The 21164-nt window shown below is 42.5% G+C and overlaps 1 protein-coding gene across 2 annotated transcripts in view; it reads right to left on the reverse strand.

The window, feature by feature from the left end:
* The window catches only part of Susd6 (sushi domain containing 6), a 128978-nt gene that overhangs the window by 30832 nt on the left and 76982 nt on the right, over positions 1-21164 (reverse strand). The gene's annotated exons all lie outside the window — the stretch shown is intronic.

Below are 21164 nucleotides of genomic sequence, written 5' to 3' on the forward strand. Positions count from 1 at the left end.
ACAGAAGGGAGCTGCAAGGGAAAGAAAGGTAGTTCCATCTGGCCAGATGTGAAACCCATCCTAGTTTCTAAAGTCCCAAGCCCCACCAAATGTTCCATCTTGGAAGTCTTAGCTCCCTAATTTCTCTTTCTTTCACATATGTGACCCAAAAAGGTGGGGGCAAATACAACCACCAAAGCACTTGCTATTTAAAAATAAATGCACAGTTACTTTCTCAGAAGGTGGTAAAATTCATAATTACCATACCCTCATTTAAAATTTTGTATTTCATACATTTGGTTTCATTATAAGATTTATTGTTACATATACCACAGTACCTATGTTTCACATGGGAGGAGACACATGAAAACTTGAGAAGAAGGAGGAAAATTCCTATCATTCTGCTAGGTATGCAGAATGATATGATTTCTCATATTTCATTGTTAAAATGATTACTTATTGTAAATTGGACAACACTACCAGTACTCAAGTAAGAAGAAAGAAAAGCATCATCACCAGGTGCCTGTAGTGCATACACCTATTATCCAAGCTACTTAGAAGACTAAGATCTGAGGATCGCAGTTCAAAGTCAGCCTGGGCAGGAAAGTCTGTGGACCCTTAGCTCCAATTAGCCACCAGAAAACAGAAATGGCATCATGGCTCAAAGTGGTAGAGTATCAGCCTTGAATTAAAAAGTTCAAGGACTGTGTCAAAGTCCTGAGCTCAAGCTCCCCCCCACCGTGCCCCCGACCAAAAAAAGGAAGAAAAAGAAAGAAAAGAGGTATGGAGGGAAGGAGGGAAGGGGGAAGAAAGGAAGGAAGGAAAACATGACCAATTAAGGAAACTTCTGTCAAGTCTATGAAGTTTCATGAAGACCTAATATTCCAATAGCATTTAACAGAATATTTAACATAGTTTACAACATTTATGAGGGTTCAGACCCTACTTTTTGGTGCATCAAAGTCCTTCCATTGAACTTGAAAATTTATATTCCATCTAGATTGTTTGCAGGGATTGAAAAGCGTTGTGTAATCAAATCCTAGCTTTTCCCTGATCACAGTAATATAAGCAGTAACTTCTGGGTTCCAGCAGTAAACTCAGATACTACTTTTTTTTTTTTTTGCCAGTCCTGGGGCTTGAACTCAGGGCCTGGGCACTGTCCCTGAGCTTCTTTTGCTCAAGGCTAGTGCTCTGCCACTTGAACCACAGCATCACTTCCAGGTTTTTTTCTGTTTATGTGGTACTGAGGAATCGAACCCAGGGCTTCATGCACTCTAGGCAAGCACTTTACCACTAGGCCACATTCCCAACCCTCAGATACTACTTTTTAAATCCAGAAGATGTCAATTTATTCTTTGTTGTTGGTGGTGGTTGTGGAGCTTGAACTCTTGGCTGGGCGCTGTCCCTGCGCTCTTCAGCTCAAGGCGAGCGCTCTACCGCTTGAGCCACAGCGCCACTTCCAGTTTGAGTGGTTTATTGGAGATAAGAGTCTAATGGACTTTCCTGCCAGGCTACCGCAATCCTCAGATCTCAGCCTCCTGAGTAACTAGGATTACAGGCGTGAGCCACCAGCACCCGGCAATTTATTCTTTTTCAAAATGAGCAATAAATGAATTGGTGGTTGGAAAAAGGAGGTCTAGTATTGCCGTCATCTGTTAAGTGCACCATTCCCTTGCAGACAAAATGGATTAAGAGACAATTTTTTTAAACAACAATTCTGGTTAATAGTCTTGACAGTATTCATTTGATGATGTTGCAGGTGATGGCTAAACAACTCAGACAAACCTAAGAACTAACATAAAGGGGAATTGAGTTTACATAGTTGATAAGCCTGTCTTAGTCAAAGTGAGATCTAGACCTATAGTTCCAAGCTGCTCCTCTTAACCAGGCTCATCCTCCTAGTAAAGATGGCAGTAATAAACCCTGACTCCATTCTATCTTAGTTATAATCCAACAGAAGAAAGCCAGGGTCTTCCTTAGGAACTTTTTTTTTTTTTTTGGTGCCAGTTGGTCAAGGCTAGTGCTCTACCACTTGGCACTTGGGCTATAGTTCCACTTCTGGAGATGGCTAACTGGAGATAAAAGAGTCTCACGGACCGGACCTTCCTGCCTGGGCTGGCTTTGAACTACAATCCTCAGATCTCAGCCTCCTGATTATAGCTGTGAGCCATTGGTGCCTGGCTTTCAGGAACACTTCTACATTCATTCTGAACGGTAAATCTTGGGTCAGACTCTAGAGAGCAATTTATTAGGGTGTCTGTATCAGCTTCTTAAACAAACGCACTCACACACACCCTCCCTCCTTTCCTACAGCTACTAAAGAACTGAAATGCAAAATGACAGAGGCCAACCCCACAAGTAATTTATAGGAACTTGTGGAAAAACATATCAGCTAGAAAGAAAGACACAGATATTAACTTGGAGGTTTCATTTTACTTGGAAAGGCTAAGCTGGTAGAAAGAATAAGGGATTCCTCCTCTTAAAATTTATATTTGCTGGTGCTGGGAAGGTGGCTCAGTGGTAGAGCGCTTGCCTTGCATACATGAGGCCCTGGGTTCGATTACTCAGCACCACATAAGCAAAAAGAAAAAAGCCGGAAGTGGCGCTGTGGCTCAAGTGGTAGACTGCTAGCCTTGAGCTGACTAAGGGACAGTGCCCAGGCCCAGAGTTCAGGCCCCACAACCAGAACCCCCCCCCAAATTTTATATTTGTTGAGTTTTGTGGGGTCTGAGAGACAAAACAGAGTTCCTCAGACAACTGAAAAATAACATTTGATTTGGAGGGGCTAGTATAAGCAAACTACTGGGAGTTCTTGACATGGTGTATGAGTAAATAATGCAGTGCCTGGGCAGATTCCAGGGACAAAGGATAAGGCAGGGAAGCAGGGAAGCAACTGAGCAAAAGCTGAGGGCACAGGTGAGGGTATGCTGCTATGATTTATGCTTTTATCATAAGTCTCTCTTTTTGGGGGTGGGGGGGGAGGGGTTGGTCATGGGGCTTGAATTCTGGGCCTGAGTGCTGTCCCTCAGCTCTTTAGCTCAAGGTAAGTGCTCCACCACTTGAGCCACTGTACCACTTCCGGTTTTCTTATCTCCAATAGGAGATAAGAGTCTCACAGATTTTCCTGCCTGGGCTGGCTTTGAACCTCGATCCTCAGATCTCAGCGTCCTGAATAGCTAGGATTACAGACGTGAGCCACGGGCTCCCAGCTTATCGTAAGTCTTATAGTGAATCCTGAGATTTTTTTGTGTGTGTGTCATGTCAAATATGAGATTTTTAGTTACTCTGGTAGCATGATAGATTTGTAGAGACAAGAAAACCACCAAGAGATGAGGAAGCCTTGCATGGTCAATAGCGCTATTTTTTGCTTGGAGGGAGACACAAACTGGCTGGCTATCTACCCATCTACTTCAATGAAAATACCACCAGGAGTAAGAATGTTAGTATACAGGGTTGTTTCTGGGTTTTCTATCATTGGTGGGCTCTGGGCCTTTGGACACAAGCTACAAAAACAATGATCCCAAGGATTCAAGATGATAATGTGCACCATCACAGGGATGGACAACTGTGCTCTAGAAAATGCCAGGAGATTCTCTTAAACAAGTCTTGGGCTGGGAAGGTGGATCAGTGGTAGAGTGCTTGCCTTGCATGCATGAGCCCCTGGGTTCAATTCCTCAGCACCACATAAGCAGAAAAAGCCAGAAGTGGCACTGTGACTCAATTGGTAGAGTGCTAGCCTTGAGCTGAAGAGCTGAGGGACAGCGCCCAGGCCGCGTTCAGGTTCCACGACCAATCACACACACACACACACACACACACACACGCACACACGCGCGCGTACACAGACACAAACACACACAAAAACACCAAAAACAAAGCAGGTCGAGATTGTAGCTGAATCCCTGCTTACTCTACTCTCACCCCCATATACACACAAATTATAAGGCTAGATAGGAAAATGTTCCATTTAAACTGTGTAAGTATTTTTGAGAAGGCTTACAAATTTTCATTGAAAAGCTGGAGAGCAGGGAATGATAATATAGTTGTAATCCTGGCAGTTTTAGAGGCTGAGACAGGAGGATGAAATAGGAGGGTTACAGCTGGGGTAAAAAAATCAAGACACTATTACAAAAAAAAGGAAAGCAAGAAGGACTAGAGATATGGTTCAAATGGTAGAGTGGTTACTTTGCAAACCCAAAGCCCTGGGTTTAAACCACAGTACCACCCCCCAAAACCCCAACAGACCAAGCAATATACTACAAAAAGTATTTGAAGCGGGGTGCTGGTGGCACATGCCTATAATCCTAGTTACTCAAGATGCTGAGATCTGATGATTGAGGTTCAGAAACAGTTCAGGAAGCAAAACTGAGAGATTTTTATTTTCAAATAACCAGCAAAAATCTGGAAATGGAGGTATGGCTCAAGTTGTACAAAACCAATTGTAAGCAAAAAAAAAAAAAAATCAAGCAAGAACAAGAGGCTCTACGTCTAAGTACCAGTACTAGCACCAAAAATACTAATACTACTACTAATTTTTTTTATTTAAAATTGGAGGATCTAGGTTCAAATCCTAGCTTTGTTCTTTATGGGCTGCGACATATTGATTATGAAGATAATATGATGATATACAAGAACTGCTTTACTGCTTGTCAGTGGTGATTAGCTGTTACTTTTCTGGCCTCAAGAACTGGTTATATTATTTACTTTATTTGAGAGTCAAAGAAGAAAAAGGGTAAGATACAGGAACTGCAACTATGAAAACCGACAAAGAAAGAATGTCCAGGGACTATAGGTCCTAAGGTTTCTGTGTAGCCATCATCCTGTTGGAATCTCATCTGCTTAGGCTTCTGTACTCCCACACAGACCAGGAATTTATACTAGAGAACCTATGTGTATTAGAACAGTGTCAGGCATACCCACGAAGTCTATAAATGCTAAAAGATAAAAGTGAGCATTGAAAAGCTTGTAGATATACAGCCTGGGATAAAAAGTGTTCTTATGGGGACCCTTTCCTATCTGTCTACAAAGAACTACAAAGAACTACAAGTATAAGTAGTCATATAGGAACAATGTGAAGAAGACTGAGGCCTCAGGTGGGTGTGAACTTGAACACAGCAACAGTCTTAGCTTTAGGAAATACTCCCAAAGCCAGTCATTAAAAATCATCTTAAAACTGCTCTTTCAGTAAATGAAAAAGCAGACTACAGTATCCAGCTGCCTCAGATTAAAGCAGTGTGGTGGGGGAAATGAAAAACAGTCAGGATTCCAATTACTGCTAATAGGAGAGTGTTCAGAAGGAAGGAAATTAATGGAAACATCAAAAGGCTGGTGGACTTTACTTAAAATGAATTAAATCAACCTCAGTCTTTCCTTGTTTCAACAGACACTTCAGGCTAGTTAGTGCTTGAACTGCCTGAAAGCTGCCCAGGCTGGATCAGGGAAGTTATGTGACAATTAACTAAGGCTGGGAAATCTTCCTTTTTCCCCCTCAGACATAGGTTGGAAAGAGAGGGCCAGACAATGGTTCTGAGGCAAGCATGCTAATGCCCTGTATATATAAACACCATCAGGCACCAGAGGGAAACAAAGGCAGAAAGAAACAGGTTCAGACTAAGCCTGTAAGTGGCAAACTCCTCTAGGATAAAACATTCTGCAACTCACTGTTACCCTAGGATAAAGTGGACAGAAGAGAAGTGGGGAAGAACTGAGAACCCTGGAGGGACCTCTCACACAGGGTTTTTGATGATTTTGAGCATGCCTCAACCCCTAACACACCCAACACACATGACCAGGTCTGCCAGAGTGCTGAGGAATTATGGTGAGTAAGGAAGATGGATGGAGGAAGGATGGAAGGGGACTAGGACAGAGGAAGACAACTGTAGCAAGCAAGTCCCATTAAGAAAGGAGAAACTGCAGGAAAGCTGCCAGGCATGGTGATAAAAGTCTGTGACGGTGGCTATTCAGGCAGGCAGAGGATTGCAGTCCAAGGCTGGCCCAAGCAAAAGTGTGAAGTCCTATCTAAAAACTAAGAAGAAAAAAGAATTGAGGGCATGGTTCCAGTGGTACAATGCTTGCCTAGTTAACACAGACCAGCGTTCAATTCCTAGTACTGCCTGGGGTTTGTGGAAAAAAAGAAAAAGATAAAAAGAAAGTCCTGGATACCACTCCCTTTTTCCGATCACTTCAACACTATACAAGCCAACTATGAAAACAGCAATTTACTAGTAAGAAATGTGGAAAACCAATCCTGGGCACTTTAGAAGTTAGAATAGATTAGACAGCCGGTGAAGCCTTGCATTAAGTGTTATGATCTTCAGTAGGACAGAGATATGATAAAAGAATGCTAAAGCATTTGTCTCTGGAGGCAAGTGGTAGGAAAGAAGCACAATTAAGTTTTTACTTTTGGAAAGTCAGTCTTTGGATGGTATTCTGAAACAGAGTCCCTACCAACAGAATTCCTCACACACATGAAAATGAAAAGCAAATAACAAGCAAGAAGTTTCTGACTCTGGAGGAGGAATTGTCTTAGTATGATGGGATCAGAGTATCATTTCCCTTAAGCAGTGAGGTACTCTTTGGGGATGGTGCTGGAGCTGATGGTCAGGACCCCAGCTCAGGTTCCTGCTGCTTATACTGCAGAGCTCAAGTTGAAGAAAGACTCCCTAAAAGCAGGCTTTTAGAGCTTACTCTGCCTAGGACAGACAGAATAAGTAGAAGGAGGAGATGTCCAAGGTGACGTATAAGGTCATTTGCAATATACATTTACAGTTTAACCTGTATTTTTATATAATCTCACTAATCCCTCTATTCACAATCTTAACTACTCCTGCAAAGCCAAGGTCTGCTACTACTGCAAGTAAAAGAGCTAGTTGAGGCTAGTTGAACTGCAAAGCTTCTGAACTGCCTAACAATAAGGTACTGAGAACAACAGGAAAAAGAATGGGTTCCTTTGCTGAAAGCCACTCTAAACCCCTAGACACATCACTGGTTGAAAATCACAATAGTTTTTTGAACCCCAAAACACATCAAATCACACAACCCTCACCCCAACTTCTCCAATTACCCCAGTTGATTCAAGATGATAAATCCTGGACTAAATCCACAGGCCCCTGAGGCCAGCTGCTCTTCTACTTTTCTTCCTCCCCCAATCACCCAATCAGTGGATGATACACACACACACACACACACACAGACACACACACACACACACACACACACAGAGACACAGACACAGACACACAGACACACAGAGACACACACAGACACAGACACACAGACACACAGACACAGACACACACCACACACACCCCCCCCACACACACACACACCCTCTCTCTCTCTCTCTCTCTCTCCCCATGGAACCTATGACACCAGCTACAACTAAGAACCACAGGGGACCCCTTGCAGTACATCAGAGAAATATGGGGTCCTTGTCAAACACACTTCCTAGGGACTGATGAGGCAGAGGCAAGAGTATTTCCAGAAGCATGAACTCTGGGCTTTCCTGACAGTCACTTATCCTGTCACTTCCCATTCTATGTGCAAACAGAGGCTTACCTACCATTCTTATCATCCCCAATCTTCTCCCATAAATTGTATTTAAAATTATCCTCTGCTAACTCTCTTTACTTGAATTTACTCATTTATTTCCTGGATCTACTAATGTTTGTTTTTCTTGCATCCTTTACTCCTTCAAATATTTCAGCAGTTACTTTCTCCTCCTCTCTTTTCCCTGTCTTCCCCAACTCAGATGTTCAGCTTGGCGGGGGGGGGGGGGGGGGGGGGGGGGGGGAGAAAGACTACCTTCACCCACAGCATAACTTCTGAGTGCTTTCCCTAAAAGTTCTTTTGGCAACATTCAGCCTAAATCCCTATATTTTCAGGCTAAGATAAGACTTCATTTTTCTTTTTAGGAAATCCCAACTTCTGAATATCAAGGTGGAGGTAACCACATTCACCCACCAGAGCAAATGGTTCCAAAGTTTCAACAGAAATAGTAAAGCAAGTTCAAGGAAAGGTAAGCAGAGCAGATGCTACACTAACTCTTCTCTCTCTCTGCCAATGTCCCATGCTGTCTGTGCTTGCTACAGCAAGTTACTATACAATAACTTAATAAAAGCAATTAATCTCAAACACTACCACCATCACCATCCTATGTGGTATGTATGGTACCATCCCAGAGTGAAACACTGAGGGCAGATTTTGTGAAACTTGCCTCAAAATAATTATACAACAAGTTCATACCAGAACTAAGAATCAGAACAATCTGGTGCAAAAGATTACATTCTTAATCTTCCTATGCCATTTTACCTCCCATGCTTTCTAACTCCTTAACTTCAGGTCTCAGTGTAGACTTTCCTCCCTCAGTAAAGCCTTCCATGAGCATCCCAATTTGTGCCAGGGACACCCTCCTGGGTGCATTCCAGTGTAAGGCACACGACTTCTCTGACCAAAGCAGGTGTAACATAGTACTAATATAGCTTCACAGTAGTGGCAGCAGGAGCTCACCAAGTCCTTGTGGAACAATCAAGCTCCACTAAATCACAGCTCCACCTTCTTCCCAGGGCAGAACACCGCTCCTGGCTACTGCTGTCCTCTACTCACAAGCTGACTGGGTGTTAGCTTCCATCATGAATCATTCTAGTACTAAGTTCTCAGAAAATCCTCCATGTCATTTACATACCACTATCCTTCCTGCCCTTCAAGTCAGCACACTCTTGCTAAAGGACTTAATACTGATTAGGAAAAGACCAAACTCAATCTGTCCCACAGCAACTCTGGCAACTATGGGTTACCAGAGTTTGAAGTGAATTTGATTTATGTACTAGGATGTGCAGAACAGAAGTTTCCCAAAGCTGCAACTCCTTAAAATCTTATTAAGCTGGCTAATTCATTCAAATTAAAGACAGCAAGAGTCTAGGTGTTAGAATCATCTTCTGAGGAAAACTTCTGATGTTCCTAGAGAAAGAACCAGGATTTAGAAGCTATACAAAGCCTACTTTCTTTCTGTAGCCCATTTTAACTGCAGGCGTAAGAGGACAGGTAGAAGTGACTAAACTGGGCCTTGAAGAACATGAGAGTGATGGGGAAGAAGTAGCACTCTAGCCACAGGAAAAATCGGACAAGAATAGCTTGAAGATGCTAATTTTCAAGGAAAGGGGAATAGGGAGGTTCCATCAGTCCTGACTTTTACCGATAGAGGATAAGGAAACACAATAGAATGAGGGACCTATGGTTGCAAATGCATGGGTGAGAAAATAAAGCCAAACTCCTACAAGCTGAACTCTCCTAAGCAATTCTCCAGTGTCAGAATGGTTTCCATTTAGTTCCATCTATACTCCTCCACCTTCACTCTGCCAGGCTCCTGAGGCAATGATGGCTGGCAGACTTCTTTTTCCTTCTTGTCACAGGAACCCATCCTAGGCTCTAAGATCCTCACTCAGTATGTCAGTCAGCAGCACTCTGTGTTGGATTCTGGCAGTATTCTGGGGTCCTCTCCTTTTCTGGCAAAAGAGCCCCACCACCTGCATCCCTGAGGCCTTAAAGGTATTTCACATGCTTCTCCACTCTCTTACCAGAAGGGTAGGAACAGGATCCCAGGAGGAGCCATAAATCAACAGGAAAGCTTCCAGGCTGCTACTGCTCCCAGGGCTCTGGAGTTGGTCCTGCTTCTCCTCGCATAGAAGACAAGCTATAACCTGTATAACCTTTCCATTGAGTAACCCTATGCATAAGGCACTTTCCCCAGCACATCTGTTGGGTCTGCTGAGGACAATTATTGATCTGGTTACAGCAAAAGGCAATATAGCCTGTCCTACCTTCAATAACCTTATGTGTAAACACATATAGAACTAAGAGACAAGAACAGAACAGAACTGAGAGACATCAGATACAAACATGGTCTCTTGTGTAAGGACAAAAAGCCATATAGCCTATAGCAGTCTCCAATTTAACTTCATAGGCCAGGGATCAGCAAGTGAGAAAGACTGTATCATTATCAAGGAGCCTTAGTGGGTTTTCCTTTGCCATGCAGAAACTCTTCTTCAGTTTGATGTAATCCCATTTATCCAGTCTTTGATTTATTTGGGATTCTGGATCTTTATTTAGAAAGCCTAAACCTGAGCCCAGGAGCCTTAGTATTTCTTCTGCCCCTTCCTGTAATATTTTCATAGTATCTGGCCTTACATTTAGAATTGATTCTGGTGGGGCTGGGAAGGTGGCTCAGTGGTAGAGCGCTTGCCTTGCATGCCTGAGGCCCTGGGTTCAATTCCCCAGCACCACATAAGCAAAAAGAATAAGAAAGCCAGAAGTGGCACTGTGGCTCAAGTGGTAGAGCGCTAGCCTTGAGCTGAATAGCTGAGGGACAGCGCCCAGACCCAGAGTTAAGGCTCCACGACTGGACCAAAAAAAAAAAAAAAAAAAACTTGTGAGGGAGAGGGGTCAGGAAGGAAAAACTGGGAGAAAACATGTAAGAGGTAACAGTTTAAAAAGAAATGTAGGGCTGGGGAAGGTGGCCCAGTGGTAGAGCACTTGCCTTGCATGCCTGAGGCCCTGGGTTCGATTCCTCAGCACCACATAAGCAGAAAAAAAAAAGCCCGAAGTGACGCTGTGGCTCAAGTGGTAGAGCACTAGCCTTGAGCTGAAGAGCTGAGGGACAGCGCCCAGGCCCAGAGTTCAGGCCCCACGACCGGACCCAAAAAAAAAGAAATGTACCTCATTGCCTACCTTATGTAACTATAACCCCTGTGTATATCACTTTTATAGTAACAATGAAATAAAATAAAATAAAATAAAATAATAAAAAGAAAATACCTTGCTTTAAAAAAAAGAGCCCAGCCGGGTGCTGGTGGCTCACGCCTGTAATCCTAGCTACTCAGGAGGCTGAGATCTGAGGATTGTGGTTCAAAGCCAGCCTGGGCATGAAAGACCGTGAGACTCCTATCTCCAATAAACCACCAGAAAACCGGAAGTGGCGCTGTAGCTCAAGTGGTAGAGCGCTCGCCTTGAGCTGAAGAGCTGAGGGACAGCGCCCAGGCCCAGAGTTCAAGCCCCACGACTGACAAAAAAAATTTAAAAAATTAAAAAAAAAGAGCCTTTAGTAGGCTATACTGGCTCAAGACACTACTGGGTCCTTTGCAATACAAACTCCAGAATAGTAAGATGAACAGAGACACAGTTTTCTTTCTTTCTTTTTTTTTGGGGCGGGGGGGCAGTGGGTCCGGTTGTAGAGCCTTAACTCTGGGCCTAGGCGCTATCCCTCAGCTCTTCAGCTCAAGGCGAGTGAGCGCTCTACCACTTGAGCCACAGTGCCACTTCTGGCTTTTTTCTTTTTGCTTATGTGGTGCTGAGGAATTGAACCCAGGGCCTCATGCATGGAAGGCAAGCGCTCTACCACTGAGCCACCTTCCCAGCCCCCAGTTTTCTTTTTTTAAAAAATTAGTATACATTAGTTGTACAAGTAGAGTTTTGTTGTAACACTTCCACACACACATCAAACGTACTTCCTTGATCACTCTCTCATCCTTACCTCTTACAATTTCAGTAGGTTTTGTTGTTCTATTTTTCATAGATGCAAATACGATACTTTAACAATATTCTTCCACATTCACCTTCTCTGCAAGGCTTCTCCCCTCCTGCTGGTTTCACCATGGTATTTCAGATCAGAATAACCCTCTCTCTCTATTGCTTTCTCTTTCCCCACCCCCTATCAACTATTGATCAACAGCTCTCTTTGAAACTGCAGTTAGGTACGTAGATGGCATAAGCAATTAATGTATTTCAAAATTATTCATCCTTATGTCTTTTTTCCTTTCCTGCTCAACAGTCCATGAGAGAGAGAGAGAGAGAGAGAGAGAGAGAGAGAGAGAGAGAGAGAGAATCTTTTAGGTCTAGCTTCCACATATGAACAAAAAACATACTGTACACTATTTGGCTTTTTGAATTTGGTGTATCTCACTCAACAATACATAGTGACAGGCTTTTCTCCCATCTGTCCCCAAACGTGCTAGGCCTACCTCTGAGCTCAGGCAACCCTATCAGTTCTCATGTTTGCAAGGTCCTTGTCTGATCCATAATATCTCAGCAACATTCTCTTAAGCTTCTTGCCATTCCACAGTCAACAAGGCCAAACTGTCAAGAGTTCTAGCCAGTGACAACAAATACAGGTCCTGTCCTTTTCCAAGGAGACATGTGTCCACATACACGTGAAGAATTGATCTTGACCTTTGTGTTTCAGTGTCACTTGTTACTCAGAATAACAAAGGGTACAACAGAAATTTTATACCCCTGCTTGTACTCAGTCATAACTTTCTGAAACCCATTTTCCCCCACTGTGTGGTTACAGGTTACAATGCTAAAAATACTTTCATGAATTTAAAAAGACAAAATGGACCTTTACAAAGAAGAAATCTTAAAGACAGTCTGTTTACCTTTCCTGCACTGCCACCCAGAATTTTGAATAATTAAAGAACTGTACTTTAAAAGATTCGGCTAGCCGGGTGCTGGTGGCTCACACCTGTAATCCTAGCTACTCAGGAGGCTGAAATCTGAGGATCGAGGTTCAAAGCCAGCCTGGGCAGGAGAGACCGTGAGACTCCTATCTCCAATAAACCACCAGAAAACCGGAAGTGGTGCTATAGCTCAAGTGGTAGAGTGCTTGCCTTGAGCTGAAGAGCTGAGGGACAGCGCCCAGGCCCAGAGTTCAAGCCCCACAGCGGACAAAAAAAAAAAAAAAAAAAAAAGATTCGGCTACTGGCAATGCTAACAAATCAAAAAAGTTAAATGAAATGGGAAAAAACCCCTCCATCTTGGAAATGCCAATGAATCCAAGTAGGAAAAGTTCATAAAAGAAGAAATGTTGATAAAGATAGCTAAGGAAAGTAGTAAGAGCTGGGTATGGTAATGCACTCCTTCTTCAGGAGTACTCAGGAGGCTGAGGCAGTTCAAGGCCAGTCTAGGTTTGTAACAAGATCCTGTTTTTAAGAGAGGGTTGGCGGGGGAGGGGGGAGGGCAAAGGCAAAAGGACAACCAAAATGGAAAGAACAGATGAGATTTTTTTTTCTTTTTTTTCCTTTTCTTTTGTCAGTTGTGGGTCTTGAATTCTGGGCCTAGGCGCTGTCCCTGAGCTCTTCAGCTCAAGGTTAGTACTCTACCACTTGAGCCACAGTGCCATTTCTGGTTTTCTGTGGTTAACTTGAGATAAAGTTTCATAGACGTTCCTGCCAGGGCTGGCTTTGAACATCGATCCTAGATCTCAGCCTTCTGAGTAGCTAGAATTACGGACGTGAGCCACTGGTGCCCGGCTGAGATTTCTTTTTTTCTTTAATTCCAATGTAATCCTTCAGTCACTATGCTTGTTATCCTCAAATTCAGTAACATTTCAAAAATAATTCTCCAAATTCTAACAAGCAGCAGTTCTGAAGTACCAAGACAGCCTCATGGAAGAGAATGGCTTACTGTTAGCTCACCTAGCTCACTCAAGCACCAACATCTCAAAAAGGCATTAACTGTCCTTTTCTATTTATGTACATGTAGAGCATGGCATCTAAATGAAAATCTAGAGTAATTCTACTCAGTATTCTACTGAATTGAGTCAAGCAGAATTTAAGATACAGAAGGAATAAGGAATGCCTTTTAATTCCCACATCTGTCTGAACCTATTTGCTGTGGCATAACAAAAGTCAGAAGTGTAGAATGGTATAAAATGGTATTAGGGTCTGAACTCTAATAGTCTGAACTGGGATTACTTTTCTGTATGCTAGGCAATGGTCCAACTGCATTACATATGTTATTTCACTAAATCCTTCACAATGATCTTATGAAGAAGGCTGCATTATATCACCATTCTGGGGAAATGCAGGGTAAAGTTAAGTTATTCAAGGATAATACCAAGGAATAATGACCGTACTCAATCAAACCTAGACATCCTGGCTCTACAGGCCATGCTTTGAAATCAGACTACAATGCCTTTCCAAAAACAAGATAGGGGCTGGGAATGTGGCTTAGTGGCAGAGTGTTTGCCTAGCATGCATGAAACCCTGGGTTCGATTCCTCTGTTCCACATAAACAGAAAAAGCCACAAGTGGCATTGTGGCTCAAGTGGTAGAGCGCTAACCTTGAAACCTGGAGGCTCAAGGACAGAGCCTAGTCCCTGAGTTCAAGCCCCAGGACCGGAAAAAAAAAAAGTTAGAAGAAACCAAGTGACAGCTAGATGAAATTCAGTGCTACATTAGAGATCTCAGTGGCTCTATGAGAGCTGCAGGTAGTATTTGCTATTTTAAGGTGTATATGAATTGAATCTCATTCCACAGAGCAAGAGACAGCTAGATAAACAAATTCTAAGGACAATTCTTTAAAATAAAATTATAATCTTACCATCACCTTCCAGTGAATTCAAAATTCAGATTCTTTTTGTTAAACTGGCTTAGTGGAGTTGGTCAGCAGTGCACAATACATTGTAGAACAGAAACACTGTTCCTCTGGACACTAAAGCTAACCATAAGGTAGGTAAGATCACTGGCCAAGTCACATCAGCCACATCAGCACAGGAAATATGAATTGGAGGTTGCTTACATCTCCTGCAGCCTCATGCTCTTGTGCAACACAGAAGAATGTGAAGGAAGTAATGCAGAGTTCATCTGCATTAAAGACTGAGTATCGACCCTAATTTGCTCTTTTAGCAGCCCCAATCCTCCTTTGCTGAAAGAGTTAGCAGGTAAGAGTAACTTCCAAGCTAGCAAGTTAGGCCAGGGTAATGGAGCATATCATTCATTGCTTAACAAGTGGGAGTTTATATTTATAGATGGTTTTAATACAAGTGTGATCCAAGTAAGTGTTCAGTTTGGTTCAGATATCTTTTGTTAGAAAGTTACAGTGCAAGGGCAGTGCCACATACTTGCCATTTTCTAAACCTGACATACCAATTAGTCTGCAGATGGAAACTTCTCAATGTCTTTTCATGACACCAGGGCTCAAGAAGCCAAATAATGACCCATCCAGCCTTCTGCGGCAACCTCCAAAGCTTTTTATAGTCACAGGTAATTACAAAATGGAGAGATTACATCACTTGTCAGTAGGAATTGCAGTTGACAGGAAGATGCTTTAGGGATGTTTTGGAACTACATCCTCATTTAGCAAACACTTTGCTATGGTCCCTATTGTTCCTTTCCAAGAATAGAACTAGCTGCCTTGGCAACCTTGTGCCTCCACTGGAACCAAACAACCAAGGGCCACTGTGGATGAGAAACCACCACAGAGTGAAAAAGGGTAACCCAGCGATGACTCCTGTATCCTTTTTATCCACACAGAGAGAACACAGCCAATGTCTTTACTTCTCTGTCATAATAATTCTCTGAAGACTGGTCAGAGCACAGGAAATTGGTCTCAGAGACATCTGCAACTGGGCACAAGTAATATGATTCTAGCAAAGACCACAGGTAGCAAAGCAGAGTCAGACAGACTGGGCACAAATCCTTGTCAGCTTTACTACTAACAATCAGGTCTCCAAGTAAGCTATCTAACATCTTTCTGCCTCAGTTTCTCATTCACTTTGCCTACATGTTTTGAGAGTTTTACATGTGATAACATCACAGAGCCTGACACATAAATGATGCTCCCATGTGTCAGTTTCCCATCAGCCTCTCCCCTCCAGCTCCAGGTCCTTTCAGAGATGACCAGGTAAGCCAGGCCGCCTGACGACATTTCTCTTTCATAGCAATACTAAAGGCCAAAGGCATATCATCTCCCAAAGAACCTGGTTCTCAAAATTTTCCATCTTTAACAAAAATTACCTGGCTTTCTTGCTCTGTAGTGTGGAAACAGTTGGCTAATTTCCCTGTTGTTTTAAAACTGTTTTAAGTGACTGAGGTTACACATGATCTAATGTGTCATGGCAACATGGAAAAAATCAGAAAAAAGGAAACTATCAAGTTTGTTTAATAAATTTAAGGGAAAAGGACGGAAGGCAAAAGGTTTTTATGAGTCAGCAAGCCAGCTGGGTATGCTCAAACAATGTACACAGAGTTTTCTGGAAAGCAAAGGGAATTCCTGAAGTAATCATTCCTTCCTCACTGGTCATATTTGACACCTGCTTCCAAATCTCTTCTCCATAACTCACAGTAACTTTATACTTCCTGTTTTGTGTTTTTATTGACAGCAAAGATTATCTGTATGAAGTCTCTTGCACAGCATGATTCAACAGTAGGTCACATACCAACTCTGTAGTTATTATATAAGAATTGCGTCACATGTTTTATCTGCTAAATGTCTGCCAATCATTTTTATTAGTCTACACAACAACACTAATCTAACATTCTTAAGGATTGTTTTTCTGTTTAACAGGTGACATGAAGAGGTCAAATGATTTGCCTAAGGTCATATAGCAGGTTTCTTAAGATCACAGGCAGAGGGAAATAGCTGTGAAATCTGGGAGAGGCTGCTACACAGCTGGGTCCTAGTCCCTTGGTAGTCCTAGGAAGACAAGTTGGGTAGCATGTGCAAATATTTTATTTTTAACTCTAATCTTCTCACTACATGATGAGACTAAGTATAAAGAACAAGATATATTTCCTTTTGCTATTCCTAAAAAAATCTTTTTAGTATTTCTCCCCAAAGACCAAGAAAAGAAGAACCTTGGCCAATGCTTCTCTAACACTTCTAATTCCCAAGCTGTAGAAAGAAAAACCATGATTGAGTGCCAGTGGCTCATGCCTGTAATCCTAGCTACTCAGGTGCTAAGATCTGAGGATGGAAGTTTAATGCCAGCCCAGGCAGTGAAGTCCATGAGACTCTTTATCTCTAATAAACCACCAGAAAACTGGAAGTGGCACTGTGGCTCAAGTGGTAGAGCGCTAGCCTTGTGCTAAAGAGCTGAGGGGCAATGCCCAGGCACAAAAAAGAAGAAAGAAAGAAAGAAAGAAAGAAAGAAAGAGAGAGAGAGAGAGAGAGAGAAAGAAAGAAAGAGAGAGAGAGAGAGAAAGAAAGAGAGAGAGAGAGAGAGAGAGAGGCAGGAAGAGAAGGAGGGAGGGAGGGAAGGAGGAAGGGAAGGGGAGGGAAAAACCAGGGCTGGGAATGTGGCTCAGTGGTAGAGTGCTTTCCTAGCACACATGAAGCCCTGGGTTCGATTCCTCAGTACTACATACACAGAAAAAGCCAGAGTGGTGCTATAGCTCAAGTGGTAGAGCGCTAGCCTTGAGCCAAAGAAGCTCAGGGACAGTGCCCAGGCCCTGAGTTCAAGCCCCATAAATGGCAAAGAAAAGAAAAGAGAAAAGAAAAGAAAAGAAAGAAAAACCAGTCAAGTGTGGCAGTGCATACAGATAGTCCTAGCATGTTGGGAAGGCCAATCTGAGTTACAAGGTGAGACCCTATGGGAGGGGATCACTGGGTGCCATGGCTCATGCCTGTAATCCTAGTTACTCAGAAGGCTAAGATCTGAGGATCACAGTTCAAAGCCAACGTGGGCAGAAAAGTCCCTATGAAACTCTTATCTCCAATAAAGCACTCAAAAACCAGAAGGAGCACTATGGCTCAAATAGTAGAGCACTAGCCTTGAGCATAAAGAGGCTCAAGACAGAATTCAAGCCCTACAACCCACAAAAAAGGAGGAGGGAGAGGAAGAAGAGAGAGGAGAAACAAGAATGTTAACTGAAACCCAAACATAATATAATTTTACCCCAGAACACTCAAGTGTCTGTTCATACATGATTCTTTTCTATTCAATCTGAGCTCATGACTCACTGGAATGTGACTGTGATATTTATGATGAGATACAATGGCAGCAAATTGCCCCTGGGAAGTTCATTTTACCTATGGTCCAGTGGGAGTCTCATAGTCATGAATTTATATGTCATATGAACATGTCTAGAGTCTACTAGTGCCATTGGTAATAAGGCCATGTATGTTACAAGCACCAGTTAAAAATGTCTCTTGAATGAGTGTTTAAGAGCAGCAAAAGGAAGAGGCAAGAAATGCAGGAAAGAGAAGAAGAGACTTTTCCTGAAAGAAACTGCCTTTCCTTGTGCCTTCACAGTAAGAGTCTTGGCTTCCTGGCAAGCTTGGTTGGCATGTTGCTTGTGGTAGTCACAATTACACAGGTGTGTCCAGGTTTTAGGCTGAAGGGTAGGTATCTCTCTCCCACAGAAAACCACTCCAGAGAGAAGAAAAAACATTCTCATCACTGTAGTGAATAATGAATCCCCTTCTCCTTGCCTGTACTTTGCTTCATGCCAGTATGTTTTATGGGAATAAAAAAAGACCTGGGTGTTGGGGTGATAAGAGAAATATTTGCAATAGAGGAGGGGAAAGAAAACACAACACAACAGAGCCAACTTTCCCATCTCAGTTTTAGCCTACACTGCAGATACATTTTTTTTTCCACATTAAAGAATAATAATCCCTTTACCTGCTAGCCTGGAACCTGATCATTGATTTCAGACCTTGGGTGGAAAGTAGGAAAGGTATGGGCAGATGAAAAATGGGGTGGAGAATGGAAGGAAAGCACCCTACCTGATACCAAGTTTGAGTCCCAGTCTCAAACAAACAAACAAACAAAAAGAGGATGGCTATGTAAAGCAGCTTAATGAAGCTAAAGAGGCTAAAGACTTCTCATGTTCTGCTACTGATACTGCTGCCTAACATACTAAGACAGCTTCTCTAGAGGAGCCCTAGAAGAGGCAGGATTCAACCGTATGCCAGGTACTAGGCCAGGTTCTGGAACTAGTCTACCATTAACCTTAAGGCCCTAAACAAGTACCTAACCTCAAGTCTGACATAGCTCTGAGAAGTCCTTCCTCCTCTCCTTTCTACTTTGATAATGCTTCCATTCATGCACATACCTACTGAGTACCAACTGTTCTACGCTGGCTGGGGATTGGAAGGGTGCTCTTTTATAAAAAGAAAAAAAGTATTTTAAGGCCTAAATATTTTAGATTTTGAAAGATATGTCATCTTTGTCATATCTTTTCAGCTCTGTTGCACAGAAGTAGCGATGGGCAATATAGTCATGAGCATGCTAGTTTCCTCTCAACCTTAATTTATGGACACTGAAATTTGAATTTTATATAATTTCCACATGTCATGAAATAGTACTCTTCTAATTTTTCTATTCAGTTAAAAATACAGGGCTGGGAATATGGCTCAGTGGTAGAGTGCTTGCCTACCATACATGAAGCCCTGGGTTCGATTCCTCAGTACCACATACAGAATTGGTGCTATGACTCAAGTGGTAGAGGGCCAGCCTTGAGAAAAGAAGTTCATGGACAGCACCCAGGCCCTGAGTTCAAGCCCCAGGACTAGCAAAAAATAAAAATTAAAAAAAAATATATATATAGCCTGCAAAAATATACAAAGCAGATGGTAAACCAGGCATGGTGGCACAAGCCCATATAATACTAGCTCTACTATAGTAACTGCTGACCACTCAAGAGCCAAAGATGCTGGCCTACTTCAACATCTTCACTTGGGAAGGTACCATGCTAGGGACTATGCTGGATAGTCTGTCTCTCGACATGAAGCACCAAGTCTAGCTCTGGAGGACGGAATCCCCAAAGATCATCATGGTGCCGTGGTCAAGAACTACGTGGCCCAACACACAAACACAAACACAAACACAAACACACACACACACACACACACACACGCACACACGCACGCATGCACGCATGCACGACATCTTAAGAAAAAAAAGCTCAGAGAGCTGGTGGCTCACACCTATAATCCTAACTATTCAGGAGGTTGAGAGCTGAGGATCGTGGTTCAAAGCCAGCCCGGGCACAAAGTCTATGAGACTCTTATCTTCAATAAACCACTAGAAAACCGGAAGTGGCACTGTGGCTCATGTGGTAGAGTGCTCGCCTTGAGCTCAAGAGTGCAGGGACAGCACCCAGGCCCAGAGGTCAAGCCCCAGAACTGACAAAAAAAAAAAAAAAGCTCAGAGACAGCATCCAGGCTCTGAGTTCAAGCCCTAGTATTAACACACACACAAAATTAAATTAAAAAAAAATTAAAAAGCAGATAACCTGCCTCCCACCCTCTCCCCCGCCCAAAAAAAGCAGTATATGGCCCATAGACCACTGTTTGCTAACTTCTGCTATAGAGTTAGTATGGTAAGAAAGACAGACTTTACACTCTGTGATACTGTAACTACAACTTCTAAAGGCCTTCTCTGGCTTTGAAATGGCCTATTTAATATAAGCCCTACTTCATGTTGTTGATATTGTACATGTGCACTGACATAGTCTGGTCTTTCTTTCCTTTGAAATCTTCATACAACCATGATCCCCATTACTATGGGATCCTAACCATCATGGTCCAGGAGTGTTAGGGATCCTCATGCCTAACAAGGAGGTATAAGTTTAATATCAGAATGGGTTAGGAGAAGCAGCAGAGAAAGAAACGGGCATGTGTATGATGGGAAATGCTATGATCAAAGGACAATAACAAATCAATTATTGTTTCTCACAATAATTCTGAAGAAAAAAATTGCTTTGCATTGTTATCTGTATGTGCTATTAAGTGGGTAGAAGTTGACAGAAAGGTAATGAAAGAAATAATGCTGAGCTATTGGGACTCAATAGTTACAACATGCCACTCCTTATTACCAATACCACTAAAGAAAGTTTCCTTCCAGAATCTAGGTCCAAGATCATGCTCCAAGAAATCGCCATCTCCTTTCTAATGAAGTCTAGCAAAGGCACCAACCATTACTGTTGATCTCAGTGATATGATCATACCAGAACTTATAGGTAGAGAAGCAGTTCTAGCATATCACCCATACGCCTACTGGATACACCCAAGTATATTCTTTTTAGAAAGGATGCCAGGTCTGGAGGATCACATGAAGATATGTAAGAAGGGTCTTTAGAGCATTGTCAAAGGCACAGACAGCACAAATCATTAAAAATCATGGACGTACAGACTAAGGGGGTTTGAAGTAGCTTCAAGTTTGTCCAGATCAACCCTTTCATTAACGGATAGATGAAACTATACCATAGCATCCTATGACTTGCCTGAGATGTTTGTGTTGGTTACCAGGTCCTAGTTTCACTAAGTCACATACCTCAATGATTTACCTAGTTTGAGGAAAAGGACTGAAAGATAAGAAACCAACTAACAAGCTACAATGGAATGTGGCTTATGTGGTAGAGTGCTAGCCTTGAGCAAAAAAAGCTCAGGGACAGTGCCTAGATCCT

The sequence above is a fragment of the Dipodomys merriami genome, unplaced genomic scaffold, assembly GCF_024711535.1.
Source record: "Dipodomys merriami isolate MVZ:Mamm:240054 unplaced genomic scaffold, mDipMer1.0.p SCAF_1, whole genome shotgun sequence".
Lineage (NCBI taxonomy): Eukaryota > Metazoa > Chordata > Mammalia > Rodentia > Heteromyidae > Dipodomys > Dipodomys merriami.